The sequence below is a fragment of the Pseudopipra pipra genome, chromosome W (genome assembly GCF_036250125.1).
Source record: "Pseudopipra pipra isolate bDixPip1 chromosome W, bDixPip1.hap1, whole genome shotgun sequence".
Classification (NCBI taxonomy): Eukaryota; Metazoa; Chordata; class Aves; order Passeriformes; family Pipridae; genus Pseudopipra; species Pseudopipra pipra.
In genome coordinates, this window is record NC_087580.1 from 21,310,544 (window position 1) to 21,321,281 (window position 10,738).

Below are 10,738 nucleotides of genomic sequence, written 5' to 3' on the forward strand. Positions count from 1 at the left end.
ACACAGTGGTGCTGTGCTGCTCAAGAACTGAGCAGCACAGATGACAGAGAAGGCCTGGAAGGACCAGAAAAGGACTTCCAATGGGGGTGTGACTATGTAAAGCAGAGTAATGAATATGTATTCAGTAAGCAAGGCTATCAAATGCACATGTAAACAGTGTGTGTAATAAAAAGCCCTGTCTGTCATTTGGCACACTGGATTAGAGGAACTCTCCTCTGAACCTCCAGCATGCTGAACAAAGAAGAATGCCCTTTTTAACATCTCCAAATTGGGGTTAAGAAGTTTGTTTCTGCTGCTTTTGGGTGTAATTTTTGGCTCCCCCAGACAGGACACCTCTGCCTGATCTCCCACAGATCTGAGGGATCTCTGGATCTTCAACCAGCACCAGGACTTTGCTGGAGAAGAGCACAGATCCCCAGCCCAGTCTGGGACACAGGTAAGATCCCACTGGACAATAAGGCATTCTCTTTGGGAATCCTGCCCATGTCAAACACATGGATCTTTCAGCACACTGGGTGGGCTCTTTGGTATTTTGGGAATCCTGCTCATCTGAGACCTGTGGATCTTCCAGCCCTTTGGGTGGGTTATTTGGTATTTTGGAATTTGGTATTTGGCTTTGTTTTATCAATCAATATTGTTGTGTTCTTATTTGTTTCTGTATTGTAACATTTTGGGTCTACTGTTTAGAGATGGGGAGTGGGCAGTCTGAAGGGGGAATTTGAAGAAGTCCCCACTTTGTTGCATTTTGCAATTTTGGATGAAGTTTGGCAGCCCCCCCGGAGGAGCAGCTCCCAGGGAGAATTTAATGGAGTGTTGGAATCAATGGGGGGCTGTTCTGGAACATTGAATTCTAATCCATTGTTACAGTTGGTGCTGTTTCAGAACGGGAACAGAAGTGGAAGGAGGTTATATCTGGTGATGTGTTTTTCACTTTGCAGAACCTGTGAAATGGCAGAAGGATTGTGGTGTGAATGCAGCGCCCTCAGAGCCCTTGGTGTGAGCCCGGAAAGGAAAATCAAGGGAAATGGTTAAAGCCTTGTTGTTCAATGTGGAGCACAGGAGAACTTTGTTCTCATCGTCTCCCCGATAAGGAGGAGGACTCAGATCTTCTGGTTGGCCCCACGGGCAGGTTGAGTGGGGGAACAGAAAATCAAGATGCAGAAACCAATCTTGCAGGGGAACTGGCATGTGAAGAGGCAGATTTAGCATGTCCAGAAGAAAAGGGAGAGAGAATGTGTCAGAGAGAGAGCAGAGAGCTTCAGTGCAGCTGCAGGAAGAACTAGAGCTGAACAAGGAGGGCTGGGAGTGGCCCCCCCTGTGTGATAGAACCCAGACTAAATGGCAAAAGCCTTCAAAATGATGATTCAAACCCAGGATCTGGGCTAGAAGGATCCTATGTTAGAAGTGTTGTTTGGTAGTAGGGAGAAAGCAATGGTTGTTAAAACCAGTCAGAGGTTTTTGGAAGAGCAGATTTTGGTGGGGAATATCCAGGGTACATTGGACATTCCCTTTCCCACTGCAGATCCTGAATGGGATCCTAACATCCCTATTTTTAGAGAAAGGTTCAATAGATACCTGCAGTGGATGTTGTCTGCAATGAAACATGCCAGGCCAAAGGCAATGAACACATCAAAATTCTTTGCAATGAAGCAGGATCACAGGGAATAGCCCACTGAATTTTTAAATCATCTGGAAGAAACAGCACAAAAATATACTAATATCCATCCTGAAACACAGGGGGAAGGACTCAACTGGCCCCCATATTTGTGGGGCAGTCCTCAGATGTGGTTAGGAGGGAATGACAAAAAGCTGAGGGACAAGATCAATCTAATTTAGGGACATTGTTGGAGGTTGGGAGAATCAGCAAGAATCAACTCAGCAGGAAGGAGTTGCAGTTCTGGAGGAAATCCCTGAGGAAATGGTGCCCTCAGGGAGAGGAAGAGGATGAGAGCATGGGCAGCCTGCTTCAAACATCCCCCCAGGAGACTTGGGATCAATCCCTGTGCATCCTGTAAGAAAGATGGACACTGGAAATGGGATTGTCCGCAACTGAAACTTCAGAACCCTCCGAACCCTCTCCTGGCATCACTGAAGACGACTGAGGGGGCACCAGAGGATTCTTCCCCATCAGAACATCTGGTTCCAGCCAAGCTAAGGACAATTGGTTGTGGCTGTGGGAACTTGTTCCTCTGTGTTAAATAAGGGAAAATGAAACTCAAGTCACAATTCTGGAACAACTGTCTGGTGTGCCAGGGAACTGGGAAACTGGGCCATTTTTAATGCTGTGGATTTGAAATTGGGAAAACAGTGGTTGGCTCCCCAGTGTTTGTATTTCCCCAATTCCCCAAAGCCTCTGCCTGGGAGAGATCTCTTGGCAAAATTAAATGCCACAATCCAATTGAAAAATGGTAAAATATAGGTTATTATTCCAGAGCCTAATTCTGTGGAAGATTCTAGTTTTGCATGAGAGTCTCCAAAAGCAGAACTAATCCATCTGCCAACGTCACTTGGGGATGCAGTGATTCCAGTAGGATGAGCTGGAGAGGTGCCTCTATGATCCAAAAGAGCAGAACTGTGAGAATTCCAGGGAAACCTGGAGCAGGGTTGGTCAGGCCAAAGCAATAGCCTTTGAAAATGGAAAGTTGTGAGGGATTCTCACTCTCTGTAGAAAAATTGATGAAATTTTGCTTGTTAAAAGAATGTGAATCTAAATGGAATGCTCCAATTTTGCCAGTCAAGCAGGCAAATGGAAGGCTATCCCAGTTAGTCCAAGACCTCAGAGCTATAAATGATAGAGTAGAAGATATACAAGCAGTTGTAGCAAATCCTTACACTTTGCTAACTCCCCTAAATGAAAGTTTAATGTTTCACAGTATTAGATTTGAAAGCTGCCTTTTTCTGTCTCCCTTTGAGTTGTGAAAGTCAAGAGCTTTTTGCTTTCAAATGGGAAAATCCAAAGACAGGGAGGAAAACCCAGCTGACTCTGGTGGTCCTCCTGCAGGTGATGCCAGCTCAGCTGATGCTAAGGAAAAACCTCAGGAGCAGTTAATTGAGTGTGAGATAAGGAAAGGGTTTGATTTGTGCCAAGGCACAGATGTTACAGGGTGCATGCCCGCTGTGCCTGAGATGTTACATTTTATAATACTACCTGTCCAGTCCCAAGTGTTTCCAGCCCGTAGCCTTTGCTCTGGTCTGCCCCGGGCCCACTCCCTGGGAATTGAGTCTGGGGTGCATTTCGGGACCCTCTCTTCATCCCCATCACCATCCTCAGAGCACAAAGGGTACACGGTCACCCAGTTCTTGACTCTGTTCTGTTGTTCAGGCCAAGATAGGAGTGTTCTCTAAACAGCACAGGCCTTGCCTTGACAAGAGACTAAACATTTCTACTGAATTCAGGGGTAGGATTGATATGGGGAGCATGGAATGGGGTAGGAGGGTTGAGGAATGTGTAAACTAAAGGGTGCTAAAGGGTGAGGAATACAATATAGCTACTTCTAAAATCTACTTCTACTATAATGACATATAAAGCTTATAAAAATTAGCAAAGTCAAAAAAAACCTAAAAGGGTCTTAAGGCATCACAGGGGTTTAAAAATATCCCCCCAATATTTGGAACTCAACTGGCAAAGGAACTGGAGGAATGGAAAAGTCAAAACCCTCTTGGAGCCTTGTTCCAGTGTGTGGATATTTTGATAGCCACTGATGCTGAGCAGCAATGTTGGGATCAGACACTATGGAATTTCCTTGGACTGGGTGGATATGGAGTGTCCCAAACACAAAGTGCAAGTAGTCCAGACCCCAGGAGCCTCCCTGGGCTTTGGAATTCTCCAAGGACAAGGGAGGCTGGGCCAGGAAGGAAAGAAGCAACCTGTCAACTGCCCCAGCCCCAGCAAAGGAAGCCCAGAGCGGGATTGCTTCCAGACTAGAGGAGAAGTGTATTGGGGCAGAGCTGACTCAGGAGACAGCCCCTGGGAAAGTCCTGGTTGGGAATTGTTTCCCAGTGGGGGCAGCTTTGTCCAGCGTGGAAAACAATTCTCTGGATGCACAGGAACTCCCCCAGCAGGTCATGGAATTGGGGGCACTCCTCTGCAGTGCCTCAGCCCAGAAAGCAGAACCAACTGTGCTCACTCCAGCTTTGGGATTGAGTCAAGGAGAACAAGTTAATCCTTGGACTTGCTTGAAGATCTCCAGAAACCAACAGAGGCTGCTGTCCTGCACTGCAGAGTGCACCAAGAGGGGGAGACCAAAGCAGAACTGGGGAATCATTTGGCCCATAATTCTGCCAAAGAGGCTGCAGAAAAAGGCACTTTAGAGAGTAAAGTTTTGTCTTTAATAACCCTGACAGAGATACCTCTCCCAGTAGAAAAAAATTAGTCTAGTGCTAAGGATTGTCAACTCATTGAAACCTTAGGAGCAAAATTTGCTCCAGGAGGCTGGGCAGTTACCCCAGGTGGGCAAATAATAGTCCCTGAACCAATCTGGTGTGACCTGGTGGATGGGGAACATGAGGGTATTCCTTGGAGTGAAGTAAATCATTGAAACATTTGCACAAGGGGGTTATAAGTCCAAAACTGCCCCCAGTTGTACAAGCAGTGAGTCAGCAGTGTGGTGTGTGAGAGAAATGATCCAACCCCTGCCAATGCAGTGGGAACAGGTGATGTAAAGTGTAGAAATGTTCCAGGTGAATGTTGGCAGATGGATTTGACTGAATTGCCCAGAAAAGGGGGGTGTAAAGATCTCCTAGTCTTAGGGGATACCTTCTCTGGGTGGCCAGAGGCTTTTCCTTGTTGCACTAAGCAGGTTTGGAAAGAGACTGCAATCCTGTTCAATGCAATCCTCCCTGTATTTGGGATGCCTTTGGGAATGTCATCAGAGGTTCCCACTTGACTGTAGAAACAAAATGCTTCACTCTTGTTTTGCTCTTCTGAACACAGTTCAAACACTGTTGACATGGGAGGAAAATTTACATCTCTTTTTAGTGCCAAATGTGATCCAAGTGTTGTCTAAAAGTGTCTGTATTAAGTAAGCAAGACTCTGTAATGAATCTGTAAACTGTGTGTGTAATGTAAAGCCCTGTCTGGCTGTCCCTGAAGTGCTGAGGCTGAACAACAGCCCCTGAGCCAAAGCTGAGCTCCAGATGAACCTCCCAACCTAATGGGCTGTGTCTCCATGTATCTGCTCATCAGCTAAAACTGGGTCTATTTGTTGGTACAAATGTGCTGTGATGGGACTCCACCTGTGTATCTGCTCCTGAACAAACAGGTGTGCTTATTAGTCAGATCTGTTAGTCTGGGCTCATTAGTGAATCCTGTTTGTACCTGTTCATTAACGAAATATGTCTGATTGTGAGCAAAATGTGATCTTTATCCTTCTGTATCTGGAGAGTGGTCAAGGCCATGGCAGTCGATGTCTGGCCTTGTTTGGCAGCAAGCAGGGGGAGCCTTGGGTTGGGAGAAGTAGAACATTGCTCCCAGTATTCTGCTCTGGCCAAATAAGGAACAATAGAATCTTAGAGAAGTCCTGGAGAATTGGATCAGGGCTGGAACTCAAGCAAACAGGATGTGAGCTGAGCTCTGGGGACCCAGAGAAGATCAAACCAAACATGATGGTCTCTGTGGGGAAAAGCAGTGATGCTGAGAACCGAGGTCAAGAAGGGGACACGTGACTTTGGGGGGGCACCAGATGCCAAAAAACCCACCAGAGACCCCCAAAGAAGACCCCAAATGACCAAATAGGTACTTGCAATAGGGGTGTGACTGTGTAAAGCAAAGTAATGGACATGTGTTAAGTAAGGGAGAATATCCAATGCCTCTGGAATCAGTGTGTGTAATCCCAAGCCCTGCCTGTGTCCCTGAGCAGGCTGGATTAGAAGAACTCTCCTGCAGGCGTCCATCACGCTGCCCTAAAGAATGCCTGCTTCTTAACACCCCAACTGGGGTGAAGGGCTTGGGTTCTGCTGCTTGTGGGGATCATTTCTGGCCCCCAGATGGGACCCTGTGCCTGATCTCCCGTGGATCCGAGGGATCTCTGGATCTTCACGCCGGCCCCAGGACTTTCCTGGAGAAGAGCACAGATCCCTGGCCCAGTCTGGGATGTGGGGAAGATCCCATTGGATAATAAGGCATTCTTTTGGGGAATCCTGCTCATGTAAGATGTGTGGATCTTCCAGCACTTTGGGTGGGTTATTTGGTATTCCACGATTTGGTGTCTGGCTTTGTTTTCTCCACTGATCATTGTTTTGTGTTTGTATTTGTCTCTGTACTGTAACATTTGCACAGGTGGGTTAGGGGTGCAAAACTGACCCCAGTTGTACAAGCAGTGAGTCAGCAGTGTGGTGTGTGAGAGAAATGATCCAACCCCTGCCAATGCAGTGGGAACAGGTGATGTACAGTGTGGAAATGTTCCAGGTGAATGTTGGCAGATGGATTTGACTGAATTGCCCAGAAAAGGGGGGTGTAAAGATCTCCTAGTCTTGGGGGATACCTTCTCTGGGTGGCCAGAGGTTTTTCCCTTGTGACACCAACTGGGCTAGGGAAGTGAGTGGAATATTGTTGAATCCAAGAATCCCTGGATTCGAGGTACATTTGGGAATGTCATCAGACAGAGGTTCCCACTTGATTGTAGAAGTGGTACAAGAAGTCAAATCATGGATGCATTATTCCAGAATTCCAAAGGCCAGAGCCCCTTGGGTAATTGAGAGGTTGTCTGAGAAGAAACAAAATGCTTTGGTCTTGTTTTGCTCTCCTGACAATAGTTAATTGGGTCTTGACTTGGGAGCAAAATTTACATCTCCTTTTAGTCTCAAATGTGACCCAAGTGTTGCCTCCAAGGGATTGTTGGGTGTGCACTCCTTTACCTGAAAAGACAAGAAGCCATTCACCATTTCTGCCTCCCCTATTCTGGTAGAAATGATTCCTGGTCACTGGGTGAGCACTTGTGTTCCCCAAAAAGTAGACCCAGCAGTTAGTGTGCAAGTACCCCCCCATCTCTGACAATCCTGCCTGTGTCCAAAGCTGTGACCCCCACTGAAGGGACAGGAGAAGTGGATTGTGTTAATGAAAGGGGCACGTTTGTGGGAAATCACAGCCAATGTCCTCAAACCCTTCCTGCTGGGGAAATGACTGATCCTTGGCCGGTCCCCAATGGAACAGGGTGGTGTTGGCTGTGTGGAAATAACACCTGTGAAGGGTTGCCCCAAAGCTGGAAGAGGATTTGTGTTTCAGCTTGCATCATGACTCAGTGCTGTAGCTGTTCTAATGCCTCGAGCTGTAAAATGAAATAAAGCTCCTAAGGCACTCCATCCCTTCAGGAGCTTAGTCTGAAGAAAAGAGGGATTTGATGTGGGATATAGAACACTGCTCCCAACATTTCTCTATGGCCAAGGAAGGCAAACCATAATCTTGGAGAGGTCCTAGAGAATTCGATCAGGGATGTAACTAAGCAAACAGGACGGAAGCTGAGCTCTGTGCACCCAGAGAAGATCAAAACCAAACGTTCCAGTCTTTGTGGTGAAAGGTAATGACACTGTGTCTGCTCAGAACTGAGGTCAAGAAGTGGACACCTCAACTTTGGGGGTCACCACATGCCAAAAAACCCCCACCAGAGACCCCTGAAGAAGACCCCAAAGGACCAACTAAGGACTTGCAATAGGGGGTGTGACTGTGTAAAGCAAAGTAAGGGAGAATATCTAAGGAATATAGAAACTGTGTGTGTGTGATATAAAGCCCTGTCTGGCTGTCCCTGAAGTGCTGAGGCTGAACAACAGCCCCTGAGCCAAAGCTGAGCTCTAGATGAACCTTCCAACCTACTGGTCTCTTTATCCATGTATTTGCTCCTTAACTAAAACTGTGTATGTTTGTTGGTCAAAGATGTACTGTGTGCAAAGACTACCCCTGTATCTGCCCATGAACAAAATAAATGTGCTTATTAGTGAGATCTGTGAGTCTCAGCTCATTAGTGAATGATATTTGTATGTGTTCATTAATCAAATCTTATGTCTGATTGTGAGCAAAATGTGATCTTTATCTTTCTGTCTTTAGAGAGTGGTCAAGGCCATGGCAGTCGATGTCTGGCCTTGTTTGGCAGGACATGGGGCAGGTTGACTGCCTTGGTTTTCCCCTTAAGCCCTGGCCAGGCTCTGGGTGGAACCCAGGAGGAGAAGGGAGCCAGATGGTTTTGCACACTCGTAGCTCTGTGAGCTTGTTTCTGCAAGGCCAGAAAAGCTGGACCCCCTCCCAGCAGAGATGGAGCCCTCCCCTAGGAGTGGACGCCCTGGGTGGGATTCCCCGTGCCCGGGAGGGGTTCTCCAACCCTTGGCTGCGACCGGGGCTCCCCCGCTGCCGTGCGGGCCTGGCTGAGGGGAACAGATGAGGGAACTGGGCAGGGACTTTTCTACTCACTCCAGGCACTCTTGGTAGGAACGATGAGGTGCGTTACTGAGCTCAGCCTTTTGTCATTCTTTGCTGCTTTGCACTGCAGGAAAATTACACACTTGTTCTCCAAAGTTGGTGTCGGTGTCTCTTGTGCTGACCCTCGTCGTGGGCAAAACAGTTCCATGGGGCCCTGCAGTGTCACAATGGTCCCCTGATTCCATCAGACAACATTCCTAATGTACTGTCTAGACTAGAGGAAAATCACAGGAAGAGCCCTGGTTTGTTAGGACTTGCTTTGTCTGAATGACCCCTGTGGTGCTTTTGGTGCTGAGTCCTTGAACCTCAGGTACTGAGGGGAGATTGCACAAACCTTTCCATTAGTCAGAGTCAGAAGGAGAACCCAAAATATCTCAAAGCATTAAGGGGTCCCACTGAGGAGCATTCCCAATACAGGCTCCTCATGGACTCGCTGGAAGAGAGAAATGAAGGCCATGATTGCACAAAGCTCTCAAAGGCTCAGTTTCCAAAGGAAGTACCAAAGCTCATTAAAAAACCTGGAGTACCTACTGACAGAGCCTCTCAAGGGACTAATTAAAGCAGAGAATTGGAGAACATGATTGAACAAACCTCTCCTAGACTCAGAGTCAAAAGGAAAGGCAAAGGACCTGAATAAACCTTTAGTCCCTTCAAGCATTAACGAGCCCCATTGAGGGCCCTTCCTGACCAAGACTCTTCAGGGACTCATTAGAGCAGAGAACTGGAGGTCAGGATTGCACAAACTTCTCTTGAGATTCCAAAGCAAAACCCAAAGGACTTTGAAAACCCTGCAGTCCCTTGAAGCCTTCAGGAGGCCCCCAAGGGCCATTCCTGACAAAGCCTCCCCAGGGACTCTCCAGCAGATCCTTGGGGGCCGTGAGTGCAGGGAGGCAAAGGCTCTGTGCAGGCAGCTGAGATGTTGAGCACAGCCTGGCTTGGTTGGAGGCAGCAGAAAGGCCCAGCCCTGACCCCCAGCCCGGGGAAGGCAGATCCTGTCCCTCACACCTCGCTCAGGGCTCTGCCGGGGGCACTGCCTTGGGGGTGACGCTGAGGGAAGGACAAGGGGGTGCCAGTGCCCAGCCTGCCCGGGCCCTTTGCTGTGCCCTGCCAGCAGCAGCCTCCCCGTGCTGTGCCCAGGCTGCTCCTTTCAGCTGCGGGCACAGACAGGCCCAGCTGTGCCTGCTGCTGTCCCATCCTGCGCTCAGCACGAGGGACGGGGCAGCCCAAAGAGAAGCCCCGTTGCTGGAGGGAGCCCAGGCCCTCGGGCAGAGGGGATCTCCCAGGGCCTGTGCCAGCCAGGGGCCTTGTGCTGGGCTGTCACAGGCCAGGGCAGGGGCAGCTGGAGAGCCCCTGGCCCAGCCCTGAGTCACAGGCTGAGCCATCAGCTCCTGCTGAGAGAACAGGCCCTTCCCTCACAGGCCCTTCCCCAGCCACCTTCCTGCTCTTGGCCTGTCCCCTCCAGGGGCACAAGTGACCTCACAGCCCCTTCACAGCCACCAGCTTCCTCTTGGAGGATGAGTTCCTGAGGCACAACTGACCCCTTGATACTGTACCCAACCATCCCCCCCCTTGTGGAGGACCACACACACATAAACTTGTGTCCTCAAATTTGTCCAGTAGATTCCCAGGATTTCCATAGGGAGATGTTCCTCACAGGAACTGCTGTGTTTGCACTGGTGCATTTGATAGCTCCACTTCTGCCTCTCTCTCTATTCTCTCTTCAAAGAGCTCTCCAAGGAGAAGATTCCTTGAACTGTAGAATAGCAGAGGCTGGCAGAGCCCCCTGAGCAGCCCTGCCCTGGCTGTGGCTGGGCTGCAGTTCCCTCTGCCCAGAGCAGCCCCTGTCCTGCTGGGTTGGTGCTCGTGGCTGCAGCGCTGTTGGTCCCAGCCCAAGGCTTTGGCTGTCCCTGGGCAGTGCTGGCCCCACAGGAAGCGTCTCTGCAACCACCCCACCCAATGGGCTGGGCTGGGCAAGTGTTTCACAGGGGACATGGCTGGGACAGCTGGGCTGGACTGACCCAAGGGATATTCCATTCCATGGGATGGCATGATCAGCAATAACTGAGAGAAAGGAAGGGAGAAAGGGCAGGGAGGAGGGGGAGAGACGTGGATGCTCTTTATTAATACATTTGTCTTCCAAAGAAACCTCTCCATGGACTGAATTCTTGCCTCCCAGGGGTTTTCTTTGTTTCTGCCTGCGGCCTTTGCTTTTTCCTTCCCCCTCCCCAGTTAATCTCCCTTTATGTTGACCAACGATTTTTTCCCCTGCTTTCCCCCTGTTGTCTGACTGAGGAGGGGAAGTGAGGGAGCAACTTGGTTGTCACTGGATGG

At 49.0% G+C, this 10,738-nt stretch overlaps 1 long non-coding RNA gene across 1 annotated transcript in view; it reads left to right on the forward strand.

The window, feature by feature from the left end:
- LOC135405718 (uncharacterized) overlaps window positions 1-5,354 on the forward strand; it is a 239,892-nt gene extending 234,538 nt beyond the window's left edge. The window contains exon 2 of the long non-coding RNA XR_010425976.1: window positions 4,875-5,354. This is a non-coding gene — a long non-coding RNA (uncharacterized LOC135405718). The remainder of the gene's footprint in view (window positions 1-4,874) is intronic.
- The last annotated feature ends 5,384 nt before the right edge of the window (window positions 5,355-10,738 follow it).